Source organism: Pelodiscus sinensis, chromosome 2, assembly GCF_052426305.1.
Source record: "Pelodiscus sinensis isolate ZL-2025 chromosome 2, ASM5242630v1, whole genome shotgun sequence".
NCBI classification, from domain to species: domain Eukaryota; kingdom Metazoa; phylum Chordata; order Testudines; family Trionychidae; genus Pelodiscus; species Pelodiscus sinensis.
This window is the reverse complement of record NC_143053.1, coordinates 56,979,736-56,994,190: the sequence shown is the minus strand read 5'-3', so window position 1 is coordinate 56,994,190 and position 14,455 is coordinate 56,979,736. Positions and strand designations below refer to the sequence as shown.

General features: G+C 43.9%; 1 protein-coding gene across 2 annotated transcripts in view; it reads right to left on the bottom strand.

The window, feature by feature from the left end:
* The window catches only part of EYA1 (EYA transcriptional coactivator and phosphatase 1), a 222,870-nt gene extending 219,205 nt beyond the window's left edge, over positions 1-3,665 (bottom strand). For both annotated transcript variants that reach the window (XM_075920531.2, XM_014577730.4), the window contains exon 1: positions 3,192-3,665. The gene's annotated coding sequence lies outside the window, so the exon portion shown is untranslated. The remainder of the gene's footprint in view (positions 1-3,191) is intronic.
* Positions 3,666-14,455: the final 10,790 nt, after the last annotated feature.

The following is a 14,455-nucleotide window of genomic DNA, read 5'->3' as shown; positions in this document are numbered from 1 at the left end:
ACTCCAGGGAGTTACTTGGTTGGCTCAAGCATTTCAAAGCTGGCATGCCGCGTGCAGCCCGGGGCCAGCGGGAAGTCCTGCTGACTCCAGGCTCCACGCGGGCGCTTCCGCTTTGAAATGCACAAGAGCCTGGCTCTTGTGCATTTCAAAGCAGAAGCGCCCGCGTGGAGCCCGGAGTCAGCAGGACTTCCCGCTAGTCCAGGCGTGCCGTCTTTGAAATGCACAAGGTCCCCGACTGGAATGCAGAAGTGCCTATCAACTAATCGAGTAATAGATGGAAATCCCATCGACTACTCAACAAGTAAATTAATCTATATTTAACATCCTTAGTAAATAGTTTGGGTTTTAATGTTATCTTTAGGAAGTCTGCTTTCTAGCATTTGGTAAAAAATTATTACCAAACATTAAAACAAACTTGCCAAACGTAACAGTTTAAAAAAAAAAAACAAGCAATTTAGACAGCAACCTACTGGCAGCTTTGAAAACAATTAAAGCCATTACTTGAGGTACACAGCCCATTCATTCCAACATGGGAATTCTGCAGCTACAGGTTTGGTAATCACTCTCAGGTGGCCCTAGAGACCACAACCTAATGGATTACATGAGGACCCAGATCTGCAAAATGTAGGGTACTGTACTCACATACTGTATAAATTTCTTGCACACCAGCAGAGATGGTGACATGAATTTGAATTCATAAATTTTGGATTGGTATTCAACATTCTGTGTAAGCGCAATCAGAGTAAAAATTCACACATAACAGCCAGTTTTGGAGTCTACTATGTGAAGTAAAAGTTTGCTTTTGCACATGTACATACATCTTCACTCAGAAAGAGCAACCAACCTCTCTCTCCACCTTAACAGGTCGACACTGTTCCTTCATGTCTGGATCTGTGGCTGGGATGAGGGGGGTTTTGGAGGGGGAGGGTGTGAGGGAACCTGCTGCATTTATTTTTGTTTGTATGATTAGCTTGAATTTTTAAATAAGTGGCAAGGGTTCTTACAGTCCTGGACAGCAACTTCTATAGATCTAAATAAATACAATATGCTGTGGACAAGGACATCCTGGAAAATCTACTGTAATATGTGAAGTCATCACTGCTATAGAGATTAGCATTTCTAGCAGGCTAAAAAGAAAGATTTCTACAGAAAAACATGCAAGGACTATCCCTGTAATTCCCAAATCAAGCTCTGGCTATTCAAAGAAATGTGTACCCATTTCTCTATTTCTGAATAATGTGATAAAACCTAACGTTTCACATTATGAATAAGTTCCGATATATATTGCAAATCCTACCGTCCTAATTTTTAACTCTTCTGGAATGACCGACTGGACTACTGTTTTACAATACTAAGTATCAGGACAGAACAGAATACAAATGTTAACCCAAAATGTGACAGATACACGGAGACATACCAAAACCTACCAGATATTTAAAAAAAAAATACAAAGCATGTAGGCCCTTTGCACATAGGCAAACTTACCACTCAGGTAAAAGCATTTATGAGACTAGCTCCAGACCACATAATGTATTTCTTTTTGCCTGTATATTATGTAAATTCTGTGGTAAAAGGAACCCACAGATAACCCTTTCCAACATGCATTTGACTTGGTGATGCATCTAGCTATTGTGAAGAATAGCCAAATTTCTTTCTTCAAGGCAGTGTACCAGAAGGCAATATACGTTCCTTAAAATCTTTAAAAAATAAACTCACAGACAATGTTATTTAATTTTTTTTAAATCTGCTCTTTGTTTCTGTTATTAGAAATACACTTGTAAGTAACCAAAAGAAGTTGTTCTCCAACATTTTTGGACCCACAATCACCAAAATGGATCAAAATCCTGTGACCAATTATAATGCTGTTGTATATATGGACCATAGGAAGAAATAACAGAAAGATTCTGGATATAGAGCTGCTTGTGGATAGGTACAGTGAGGAGAACCTGTAGACGTGAAGCTTCCCAAGTCCCAAAGCTGAGCACTGTCAAAGATGAGAAGGAAGAGCCAATAAACTGGAGTTTGAGGACAGCAAAGGGAAGTGAAGCAAATCATTCTTTCCCTACCCACTCCGCTTCCTGGCAACTGATTTTCTTCCCCTCACTGCCAGTGGAAGTGACCCATTTCTGAGTCATGCCCCATGTGGGTTGAGAAACACTTGTTTAGAGAAATAATACCGCTGAAGTGAAGAACTTCTGAGATTTAATCCTGGCACTGACAATGTCTCAGCATGCAGCCTTGGATAAATCGCTTTACCCTATTTTCTCCCCCACCTCCCATAGAGGGCTGTTGTAAGGATTAGTTATTTGATGTTTATACTGTGCTTGAAGTGTTCAAAGCTAGACTACTCACAAAAAAGAGTTGAAGAGAAACATCCTAATGCTTGTATGCATTACTGCAGAACTGCTCAACTTAAACACACCCGCAAATAATTCCAAGGCCCAAAGTATTTTTCCCTCTCCCTCCCCAGCCATCATCTCCACTGGGAGACTACCCAAGACCACACATAAAAACATCCACCTGACAGTGACATTCAGCTCATTTAAATACATTATAGCTTCAAATAATAAGTCATATACCCAGATGCCTGGCACCCTAAATCTGACCTGGTCATCTAACCTCCTGCATGAAGCTAGCAGTCCTGAAACCAGCAAGGAATTTCCCTAGACTTGGATAGGCAACAGGAGAGTCAGTAACCTTGAGGGCTCATGCATCGCAGTGCCTTCCACTTACCCACCCTTAATGACCTCTGTTGTCTTTCCTTGATTCCCTTAGCTTAACCATAGAGCTAAAAGGAGAGACCGTTTTGCATTTCAGCGCACACCCCAAAACCACCCTGCAAATCCCGGGCACAGGGAGCCAGTTAAGAACTGATGCTGGGGCGGGTCCTGGGGCGGGTCCTTGCTACGTGCAGTGGACTCTGGGGCTGAGTGGCAGGTTATATACAATTTCACAAGGGCTAATCTACCGTGTAAGTAAAGGAAGCAGGCTCCCCGCAGAGCCGTAGCACTTACCCACCACGAACCCCCTCCCCGGGGCAGCCAGCCCCAGCCCCCACGTGCCAGGCAACATCCACACCCGCATGCATCCTCCCGGGGCCATGCAAGGGCACCTGAACGCCTCCAGCCCCCGGGCCAGGCGCGCCCCCGCGGGGCCAGGCGGGGCAGCAGGGCGCAGAAGACCCGACTCACTTCCAAGTGGAGGGCGCTGGGAAACGCGGCGCTCCCCCCCGCAAACGCCGGGCGGGCGCGTTCTCGGAGCCACTGCGCTGGGGGGTGCCTGGGCGGGACGACGCTGGCACCGGCCGGCGGGCGCTGCTCGCTGCCTCGCGCCTCCTGAAGCGAGGAGTCCGGCGCGCCGCCCTCCACCTGAGCAGCCCCAGCTCTGGCTTCCCTCCCCGCCTCACGGCCGCAGCGCGCCTGCCCGGGCCCGGAGCGGTCCGCCCACAGCGCGGCCTGAGGGGCGCAGGCAAGAGCCCGAGTGCGCTCGCCAGCCCCCGCCCCGCATTACTAGCGGGGCTCCCCTGCCCTTCAGTGGGAGCAGGCGGGGCACCGTTCTCTCGGCCACGGCCCTGGCCTCCCGCAGCCGGAGGGCTGTAAATCTGGGCTCCGTAAGCGCTGCCTGAGCTCACATTAAGCTGGGCCGTGAGGGGGGCTTGGAGCCTTGCCGCGCTGGGGTTGGTCTTGCAAGGACCCTGTAGGGTTAGGAGTCACAGACCCACCTGTCCCCACCCCTGCTTTATCTCCCAGTCCCCTAACATCGCTTCCCCTCTCCCCGATTGGCCTGGAGCGCCAGGTAGCTAAAGATCCTGTCTGCAATGAAAGACCCTATCACGTGATAAATACAGAACTACGTCCACGCAAAACTGACAACCCTCCTCCAAAGCCACCACCTGCAAGCAGGAAGGGTGGGCAGCAGGGTCGGGCAGTGCCCAGCCTGTGCTCCCTTTCACTGTGTGACTTTCTGAGTTTCCTGCAGAGCTGGCCTGGGAGCCACCAGAGCAAGTCAGAGGCAGCTCCTGAGCTAGTCACACTGGCCACTCTCAGGCCACCTTGCCCCCTTCCCTCAGAAGCAGCAGGTTTGGGGTGTGGGAGGAGGCTGGGGCATGGAAGAGAGTGAGGGATCTGGGTGGTGCTTACCTTGGGGGGCTCCTTGGAAGCTGTGACATATCCCTCCTTCAGTTCCTAGTTCCATGTGTCTCTGCCCAACAGGCTCCACCTCCACAGCTCCCATTGGCCATGGTTCCCAAACCATGGGAGCTGCAGAGCTACCAAGGAGGTGGGTAGGGTCCCTCACACCACCCCCAACACCAGCAGAGATCCTAGGGCTGCTCCACCCTGAACACCTGTGGTGCCTCGGGGCTGTCAACTCCTAGCACCTGTGCCCAGGCCAACCCTCCACAAGCATATAGAATGCCCTTGTACCATCCTCCATGAGCACTTGTGGGTTCCACACATACACCTGTAATGCTGGCAGGCAGAACCACACCTTGGCTATGTCTACACAGCATGATTTTCCGGAAATGCTTTTAACGGAAAAGTTTTCCGTTAAAAGCATTTTTGGAAAAGCGCGTCTAGATTGACAGGACGCTTTTCTGCAAAAGCACTTTTTGCGGAAAAGCATCCATGGCCAATCTAGATGCGCTTTTCCACAAAAAAGCCCCGATCGCCATTTTCGCGATCGGGACTTTTTTGCGGAAAACAAATCTCTGCTGTCTACACTGGCCCTTTTGTGCAAAATCTTTTCGGAAAAAGACTTTTGCCCGAACAGGAGCAGCATAGTATTTCCACAAAAGCACTGACAATCTTACATAAGATCGTCAGTGCTTTTGCGGAAATTCAAGCGGCCAGTGTAGACAGCTGGCAAGTTGTTCTGCAAAAGCAGATGATTTTGTGGAAAAACTTGCCAGTCTAGACACAGCCCTTGGGTCTCTGGAGCTTAGTGCATGAGTCTCTACTGCTTGCACTATAAAGCCAGCTCACTCGCAGCTAAGGCTGTAGTGCAAACTCATTCTCTCTCTCTGTAAGTAGTCTAAGTGCCAGTACATAGGATAGTTAACCACACTCAACAGGTGTATGGTTTAAACAATCACAGCCCTCACAAGATTTAGGAGTATATTATAAAAGTCATGGATCATGAATTTTTGTTTACTGTCCATGACTTTTGCTAAATATAACTGTGACTAAAATGTAGCCTTAATCAGAAATCAATCCTGACCCTAGACACTTTATTTTATATCAATGGCCTATCCTTAGGGTTGCCAACTTTCCTAATGCAGAAAATAAAATTCTTGCACTGCCCTTTCTTCAAGGCTCCACCCTCAAACACTCCACCCCCAATCCCTTGTCACTTGCTCTTCCCCATTCTCACTCACTTGCTCATTTTCAGTGGGCTGAGGCTGGAGTTGGGAGAAGTTGAAAGCCTAAGTTACCTGTAAGCTGTACAGCCATGCAACAATCTATTTAGCTCTCTGCGGGCACTCAACAAAGCTGCCAGGCTTGGACCTGCCATAGCAGGGAGTGAGGGGAATGCTCATCCTCTGGTCCCAACACAGTCCTGGACCTCTCATGACTAAGGGAAGGGAGCCCCTGTCCTGAACCTATCCCTTACCTGGACCTGCCATGGCTGGTGGAGGGGCACCCCTCCACCCCCCAAAATCAGCTCTGAACCTGCCATGGCTAGGGGATGGCCTTTATCCATTTCTGACCTGGACCTGCTGTTGCTGGGAAAGGGTGCCCTTTCCCTGGCCCAAAACCAGCCCCGTATCTGCCACAGCAGGGAGAGGTGCATCTCTTCCCCAGCTTAGGTGCTGCTGCAAAGAGAGAGAGTTGGTGGGAGTCTTCCCTCCCTGACTTAGTCCAGGGCAATCTACACTCTAAACCTTTCATCCCAACCCCATCCCAGAGCCCACACCCTGGCCAGAGCCCTCACTCCAGTCTTCTGCTCCAACCCTGAGCCTATCATCCTATTCTTCTCTGCCTAGTTCCTTGAGTAGCCATGACATCTGTGCAAAGTGGATATAAACAAGGGTCAAATTCTCTGCTCACTTACACTAGTGGTAGAACATTGCACATGTAGAAGGAGAATCAGAGTCTTTGAGTCTAAAGTCAGATAGCTTGTCCAATGTAAAGGCATATGCATATTTTTATATGTTTTATCTACTTTACAATCTTATGTATGTGAGTAAGTGTTTGCAATATTAATTTCCAAGTTATACCATTTTTTACCCACACATATACACACAAACTAAGAGGATGGGGAACCATCACAATCTAATTTTTCCCCTTCTATATTTCCCCACTTGAGTAATTTCAAATGCATTCTTCTCTCCTGGCAAACCTCTTCCCAAGATATATTGTTGTTCCCTTCTTTTGTGTTGATTATAAGGATTTTCTAGTCTCCAAAGATACAAAACATATCTTTAATATTTCACACATATTGGCCCCCACCCTACAATTTACACTTATCACAATAAAGTCAGTGGGGCTACTTGCATGCTTAGAGTAAGCATGCACATAAATATTTGCAGAATTGAGCCTAAAATAGTAATAAACCAACAATGAGCAACCAGACAACCATTTGTTCTGAATGACCTAGTCTGGTGTTTCTCAACCTTTTTTTATAAAGTACCCATTTAAAAAAAATTATTAAAAAAAGTACCCCCAGTACCTACAGTTTTCAGACACACAATTTTTTGTACCATTGCAACACATTTGTTTAAACAACTTAATCATAGCCAGGCAGGTGATGAAATCTTTGGGTGTAAAAGGTACAAAAATAATAAAGTGCTGTAAAACTTAAAATAAAAATTCAGTTTTCTCCAAATTTCAGTTGTGTTGACATACCCTCCAGACTTCTCTCAAGTATGCCTAAGGGTACTTGTATCACTGGTTGAAAAACACTGATCTAGTCAAGTATATTACATTTTCCCCTTTGCAGATTTTACTGATTATTGCCTTCAATTTCACCTTTCCCAGTTTAGTATTAATTCATATAAACTCAAAAATGGGTGAGCTGCCTTCTGTCAAAAGTGGCACACACATGAAGAAATGTGCTCATGAATTGAGATGCATATGGAAAAAGTTAACCTAAATTAATAATGTTATCATACTTTAGACTGGTTAAGCACAGAAATCTTTTTTTCTACTTTAAGTAGAGATTTCCTGTTTATCTCGGTATTTTAATCAACTGAGGCTTAATCCTGCTCCCACAGAAAGCACAGACAAAACTCACATTCACCTCAGCAGGAACAAAATCAAGCCAATAATAATGAATGAATAATGAATTGATACTAATAAGCACTCATCTGCCACTGAAATGCACATATGTAAGGACAGAATTTGAGCCATAAAATGTAACTAGAATACACATATTGGGGTGTAACTGAGTGGTTCACTCTTTAAGTGCTGGAACTAGCTAATCTTGATTGCAGAATGAGGCATAACTGGGTTGGATCATGAACCTTCATGTAAAGGGCATCAGCTGGCTACAGTGAAGAGAGAAGTTTAGGCAGTGTGTGGGGAGTGTGAAGAAAGCCTTCTGCTGAGAAGGTCCTGATACAGGAGGACTGCCCCAAGTATGGAGGCTGGGGAGAATCTCTGACAAGCAAAGCTCTCCAAGTAGAAAGACCTGGGAAGAAAATAAACCTTGTATTGCATGGATTTATAAATTGACTTTGGCAGATGAGTGCTTCCATGCTGATGGTGCTCATTAAAAAAACCAGTATTAATTAAATGTTATGACTGAACTCATTGGGAAGAATTGTATGTTTCCTTCCATGTGGAAAGAGACATACAATTCTGCCATATTTCTTGCTACCCACATTCTACCATGTATTTCATGTGATGGTAATCTCTGATAATGACCCAGCACATATTTAATTTAATATTCACTGTATACATGATGACACAGAGACGGCAGAGATTTCTAAAGCTAGCTACAGCACTCAACCAAAGTTTAAGAATCTGGTGTGTCCTCCAAAATCTGAAAGAGACAAGGTATGGAACATGCTGTCAGAAATCTTAAGAGCAACACACCGATGCAGCAATTATAGAACCTGAACCCCCCAAAAAGAAAATCAATCTTCTGTTGTGGCATCTGACTCAGATGATGAAAATCAACATGTCAGTCTGTACTGCTTTAGCTTGTTATCAAGCAAAACTAGTCATTAGCATGGAAGCATGTGTTCTGGAATGGTGGTCAAAGCATGAAGGAGCATACAAATATTTAACAATCTGGCATGTAAATGGAATGTTGCAATGTTGGCTACAACAGTGCCATGCTAACACCTGTTCTCCCTTTCCAGTGACATTGTAACTAAGAAGCAGATAGTAGTATCTTTCATGCATGTAAACAAACTTGTCTGAGCAATTGACTGTACAAGAAGTAGGACTGAGTTGACCTGTAGGCTCTGAAGTTTTACTTTGTTGTATTTTTGAGTACAGTTGTATAAAATAATTCTACATTTATAAGTTGAACAAATCTCTTTCAGAAAAGAGATTGTATTATAGTACTTGTATGAGAACTTAAAAAATGCTACTTTCTTTACAGTGCAAATATTTGTAATAAAAATAATGTAAGGTGGATACTGAACTTTTTGCATGCTATCTTGTAATTGAAAGCAATATATTTAAAAACATTAAAAAATCCAAAAATATTTAAACAAATGGTATTCTATTGTTTCACAGTGCAATTAAAAATGTGACTTTAAAAAAATCTTATAAATAATTTTTAAATTGTTTGACAGCCCTAGAACATTCACATTCCATGCAATCTGTAAATGTCATATAGCACATCAGTACAATAATATAAATCTTTTTCAACTCAGATGTTGTAGTGCCATGTTCACCAACCCATTGATTGCGATTGTCTGGTCAACTGTGAGGGCTCAACCAGTCGATCGTGAGACATTCAGGCCCCTCCTGATTTCTCCCCCACCCCCAAGAAGCCCCACTACCTACCTCCAGCGATAATGGAGGTAGTGCCGGCTTCCTGTGGGGTGGACGCAAGTCCAGCAGCCGTGCGCCACTTCCTGGGGTTCCAGAAGTGCGCTGGCTGCTCTCCTCCCCCAGGTCTGTAGTGTGCCGGGAATTTTCGGGGCGGGGGGGAGTGAGAGCCCACGAGGCACGTGCTGGGGCTTTCTCTCCTCTGCGGGGGGGAAGGGGGAAGTTGTCCTCGGAGGAGGTGCACGCCATGGCTTTCCCTCCTCTGCAGGGCAGAGGGAGCAGTTGTCCCCAGAGGAGTGCAGGGGACTCCCTGCAGGAGGAAGGTATGAGGGACTCCCTGCCCCCTGCAACAACCTGCAACACTCTGATGCAGAACCCTATCCCCACTGGCACACTGTTTCCACTGCAAAACCCTGTCCCCTGCCCCCCCCCCCCCGGCACCCTGTTTCCTCTCCCGTCCCCCACTGGCACCCTGCCCCCACCCCAGCACCCGGTTCCCTGCCCCAGCATCCACTAGCACCTTGCCCCAGTACCATGTCCTCTGCTCCCACCAGCACAGTTGGGGTCCCATTAGTGAGGCTTGGTGGCAGGTGTTGGAGGAGTTATTGCATCTCACTGGTGTGGCCCCAACTGACTTTTCTGTGGGTTAGTGACCCTGATTCAAGACAGGTTCCCTGCCCTTCTCAGAAATAAAGACAATGCAGAAACTTTTTGTGTTTGACATAGTATTTTATTTAAAAACGAAGCCTGGTCAACAAGCCCCCAATTGGGGCCAAGCCCCCATCTGGCTGCAGCATCATAGCACTCCTGCACCCCCTCAGACCCTAGGTCTGAGCCTATCATACACTGGAATCCCCTGCCCTGAGCCCCTGACATATTCCAACCCCAATTCCTGCACCCTCACATCCACAAGCTTGTGCCTTACTTAGTTACCCAACCCTCCATCTGACCCAACACTCCCCAACCAGGAGTCCTCTCTTAGAGCTGGTGTCCCCTTCTCTACCTCCTCCTACATCCAAATGTCCCCCAGAACTTACATCACTCACCCCTTCTCACACCCAAATCCCTCATTCCCACCAGAGCTCACATATCCTGTCTCAACCCAGTGAGGGTACAGCTAGACTGCAGGACTTTTTCCAGGATTCCAGAGATATCCCAGAAAAACTCTTCCATGTCCAGGGACACATTTGTTCTTCCACTTTTTTTTTTTTTTTTTTTTTTTTTTTTTTTTAGTGAAAGAGCAAACATGCTTTTTTGGTAACCCCTGTATTCCTCGTTCCACGAGAAATAAGAGAGATTCCAAAAGAAGGGTTTTTTCTGACATTTGGTCCAGTCTAGACAGGCCAAATTTTGGAAAACACTCTTCCTACAGAAGAATTTTAAAAAAAAGCAGCAGTGTAGAGTGTATAAGGGCTAGGGATAGCAAGTGATGGAGAGGAGGAGAATAGAGAAGGTGGGGCTTCGAGGAAGGGGTGGGGTCTTGAGGGAAGGATGGGGTGATAGATCTTGGCTTGTTCTGACATTTAAAAAATGATCTTGGGTGTAAAAAGGTTGGAGACCATTGTTGCAGTGTTTCCACTGACTTTCCTTTACTAGAGATGTTTTCAGAGAAGGAAAGACTTGTGTCCATGTAGCAAGAACTAATGCCTGTGGTCCTTAATCTATACAATTGTCACTGGTGTTAAGTGCAGTTCCACCCACACATATCCTAAAAGTTCTTTCTACTTTCGGTATAAAATAGAAATCAAATGATTCTTAGGAAGTCTAATCCAAGATGTTAAGCAACATCATAGAATCAAAGAGCTGGAAGAGACCTCAGGAGATCATGAAGTCCAGCCCCAGGCAGGACCAATCCCAACATCCTCAATGTCCACTGAAATTAATGGAAGTTATGAACGTTCAACGCATGATAAGTTGCTCCTTGTTGGAGAAGACCTTTCTGCACTAGAACGCCCATTGATTTTTAAGTGGTATATGTCTATTAATATTACTTCACAATAGTTTGTGACTTTTTATGCATCTTATTAATGACTACTAGTAATAGATCCTATTCAAGTATAGAATGTAAGCATTCAGAACTCTAATATTTGGAAGACATCAGTCCATTTGAAGGGTTGACAGAAGCTCCTAGCTAAACTGTTGCTTTTCCTCAGATGCTGAGGAACTGTTTCTGGCATTTATAATGAATATGGATATGGATTGGCTAAAAAAGTAAGAGATTTAGCACAGTGTACAATTTTCATCTAAAATGGGCATTTCAGGAGCCAGTTTCTTGAGTATAAATTTATTCCAGACATTTGCTGGAATAAGTAATGCTTTCTAGCATCCTCAGATGGATTGCCAGTAGAGGCCTGTCTTTACACATTTTCAGTTAAGTCACTGATTCAGACACAAAATTCATTGCTCCAGAACATAATTAGGATTTTTTACAGTCTCAAAAATTTGGGCTCATTGATCAATGAGCAGATTATCCTCTTCTATACATAGTACTGGCTACGTCTACACTGGCAGCTTCTTGCACCAGAACTGTTTTGCTTAAGAGTTCATGTGCAAAAAGTCTTCCACAAGAGTATGTCTACACTGGCATGTGCTTTTGCACAAGAGATGTGTTTTTGTGCAAGAGTGTCTAAGGCACTGTGCACGCTTTCTTGCGCAAGAAAGCTCTGATGGTCATTTTAGCCATAGGGGTTTCTTGCGCAAGAAATTCATGTTGACTTTCTACACTGCCCTCCTGCGCAAGAGGGCGTATTCCTCGTGGGGAGAGGAACAACTCTTCTGGAAGAAGCCCTGTTTTCCGACACTAGACTGTAAATTTACTTGTGCAAGAACGCGTGTGCAGTGTAGACGCCCGGCAAGTTTTTGTGCAAGAACAGCTGTTCTTGAGCAAGAAGCTGCCATTGTAGACGTAGCCAGTGTTTTTTTTTCCTTTTGGTCAGATCTAGAGATAAATTTTATTCTTATTCCTGGGAGTAAGTTTAGTAGTGTGGTCTGTAATGTGGATCTCTGTATGGAGCAATTTATTATTATAGTCAAGCTAAAAGGACAACAAAAAATGGAGCTCCCATGTGCAAGGCCCCAAGAGCTTAACTAGACAAGCTAGTTGCAGAGTGAAGAAAGGGAGTGTAACACACAGAGGAAATAATGTGATGGCAGCAAATGTCTTATTAGTTTTTTAGGGAGGAAAGGCTGGGTGGCATTTACTTAAGAAGAGAGAGGCTAAATGGAAGAAAAGGAAAGGGGGAGAGGATGGATAAGGTAAGAGAGGCAGGTGTGGAGTGATGCTGAAGTGAAGAAACCTGAGGGAGAGCTTTGGGGCAAAAAGACAATCAGCATAGGGGAGAGAAATCCAGTAAATAAGGTAGAAAGTTCTCAATATCCCGAGTGCAGTTCCCTGCTTTGGCTGCTTTTGCCAGCTGGAGTCTCTGGCTTCTCTACAGTCTCCTCCAAGGCCACTGTCCCAAAATATTTCCCTAAATGAAACATCTTTTAGAATATTAGTCCTCAGATTAAGTCTTATTACACTCTTTCCATATTTCTAAACTACCCATATATCTGCTGCTCTATCTTGACTCATATTCACACCTTCCAATTTAGTTCCATCAGCAAACTGAAATAATGCCTTAAACTTCAGTGTCTCTAATTAGCATGATGTTATACCAAATTTGTCATAAATAGGAGGCCTAGAACTAGGATTCCAAATCCAGATTAGAATATCAATGGGAGCTACTGGGCTCAGGTCACATGATTAAGGCCTAACTCCAGCAAACACTTAGGCACATGTGTAACTTGATTTCAGTGTGACTATGCACAGTAATACAGTTAAGTGTGTACCTCAATAATTGCAAGATTAGGTTAAGTTCCTAAATGACAGTTTAGAAGCCTAGTATTAGGCAACTATTTTTTAATCTTAAACTTTAACATATTTTAATATTATAATTGGTTTTTCTTGAAGATCTGTAGTGGTCTGTAATTATCCATTTTTCTTTGTTAACTAATCTGTCTTATGTTTATTATTTTTATTCACAATTTATAACTTGCTATTGGGTTTTCCATTATCATATACATAGGAAGCACAGGTTAAAATAAAAATAAACTGCCTAATATACCAGAGAAAATTCAAATTTATAATAAAGAATTGATAATACTTTTGTCTTTTCACTTTCAAAGTGTATTAAAGTATGACCAAACCTGTTAGTGAACTTTTTCTTTAAATATAATAAGGCAGAAGATAAAATAATATTCAGTATTAATTACATCATTAAAATGGTTTTAATTCCATTAACAAAGTAAGACTGAAGTTGTGTTGGCAATCCTTTTATGATATTGTAAAGGCAGAGTTACACAAATACTTCCAAAAGATTACTTTAAATATATGCTTGAATAAAAATTGAAGTCTCTGAACTTTTGTTCAGGCACCTTCAACCTCACATCTGCAAATAATGCAGCAAATGAGTTTATTGGCAAGGATGTTTAGGTAAACAATGAATATTAGGTAAACATTATAGAATATTAATAGAAAACAAATTCGAAGCCATCAAATCAAGATATGGCACTAAAAACAAATCAGAATAGAGAAACGTACCAATTTGACCTAAGCGTCCAGTCAGATGTACCCTTTTATCTTGGATTGTAAATGCTTGCGACCAACTAATCACAAACACTCTATCCCCAAAAATTATTTGCAGAAATTGTTCAGAAACTAAATTAATACATTTAAAAAAAACCATGAGCCATTCACAAAGATAAGCTAAATATATTGCATGAATTGCTCAGGGCAAATTATTCGCCCAGCTGTAGATCCGAAATTTCTGTTCTCGTCTCATCCTTCTTGGCAAGAAGATGACAACAATGGTCCTTGTAAATCTATAGTCTCCGAGACCGCATTCTCTTACAGGAAAGATCCTTTCGATTTTATTTGGACAATTTTTTTCTTATTATTAACTGCTTTCGCAGTAGATTCATTTAAAGATCACAGTGTACTTTTAAATCGTTACAGCTTCCTTTGCAAATCTATCCAGTTTAAGGGACAACGCGCTAAAGGGATGTCCTTGAAAGAGCCTATTTTTCTCCAGAACTCCCGGCTGCTTCGGAATGGGAGCAAACTGCGCCGCGCGCAGACCTGGATTATGGACTCTTGCGCGATATTTTAATTTTGCTGCCAGCTGAGAACGTTAAGGGGCGGAGCCAAGCCTCTAGTCACACACACGCTTTCCTTGGGCATTTGAGTCAGGTGCAGAAGGCTGTTCGCGGCAAGCTGAGGGGGAGGTTTAACAGCCTAACGGAGTAAGAAAGCGCCCCAAGCCAGCGTGCAGGGCACGCCGCTAGCTGGCCCTTTAGATCCTGTAAGATGAACCTGTGTGTAGTTTCAGAGAAGCCAATGGAATGGTCCTAGCATCTCTGTGGTCCATTGGCTATGACAGCTACATTTTAAACAAATGCGTCTGTTGAAAGTCAGAAGGCAGCTGCGGACAGTGTTTGTTCACATTTGGCAGCCCGCGTTAGCGCAAACG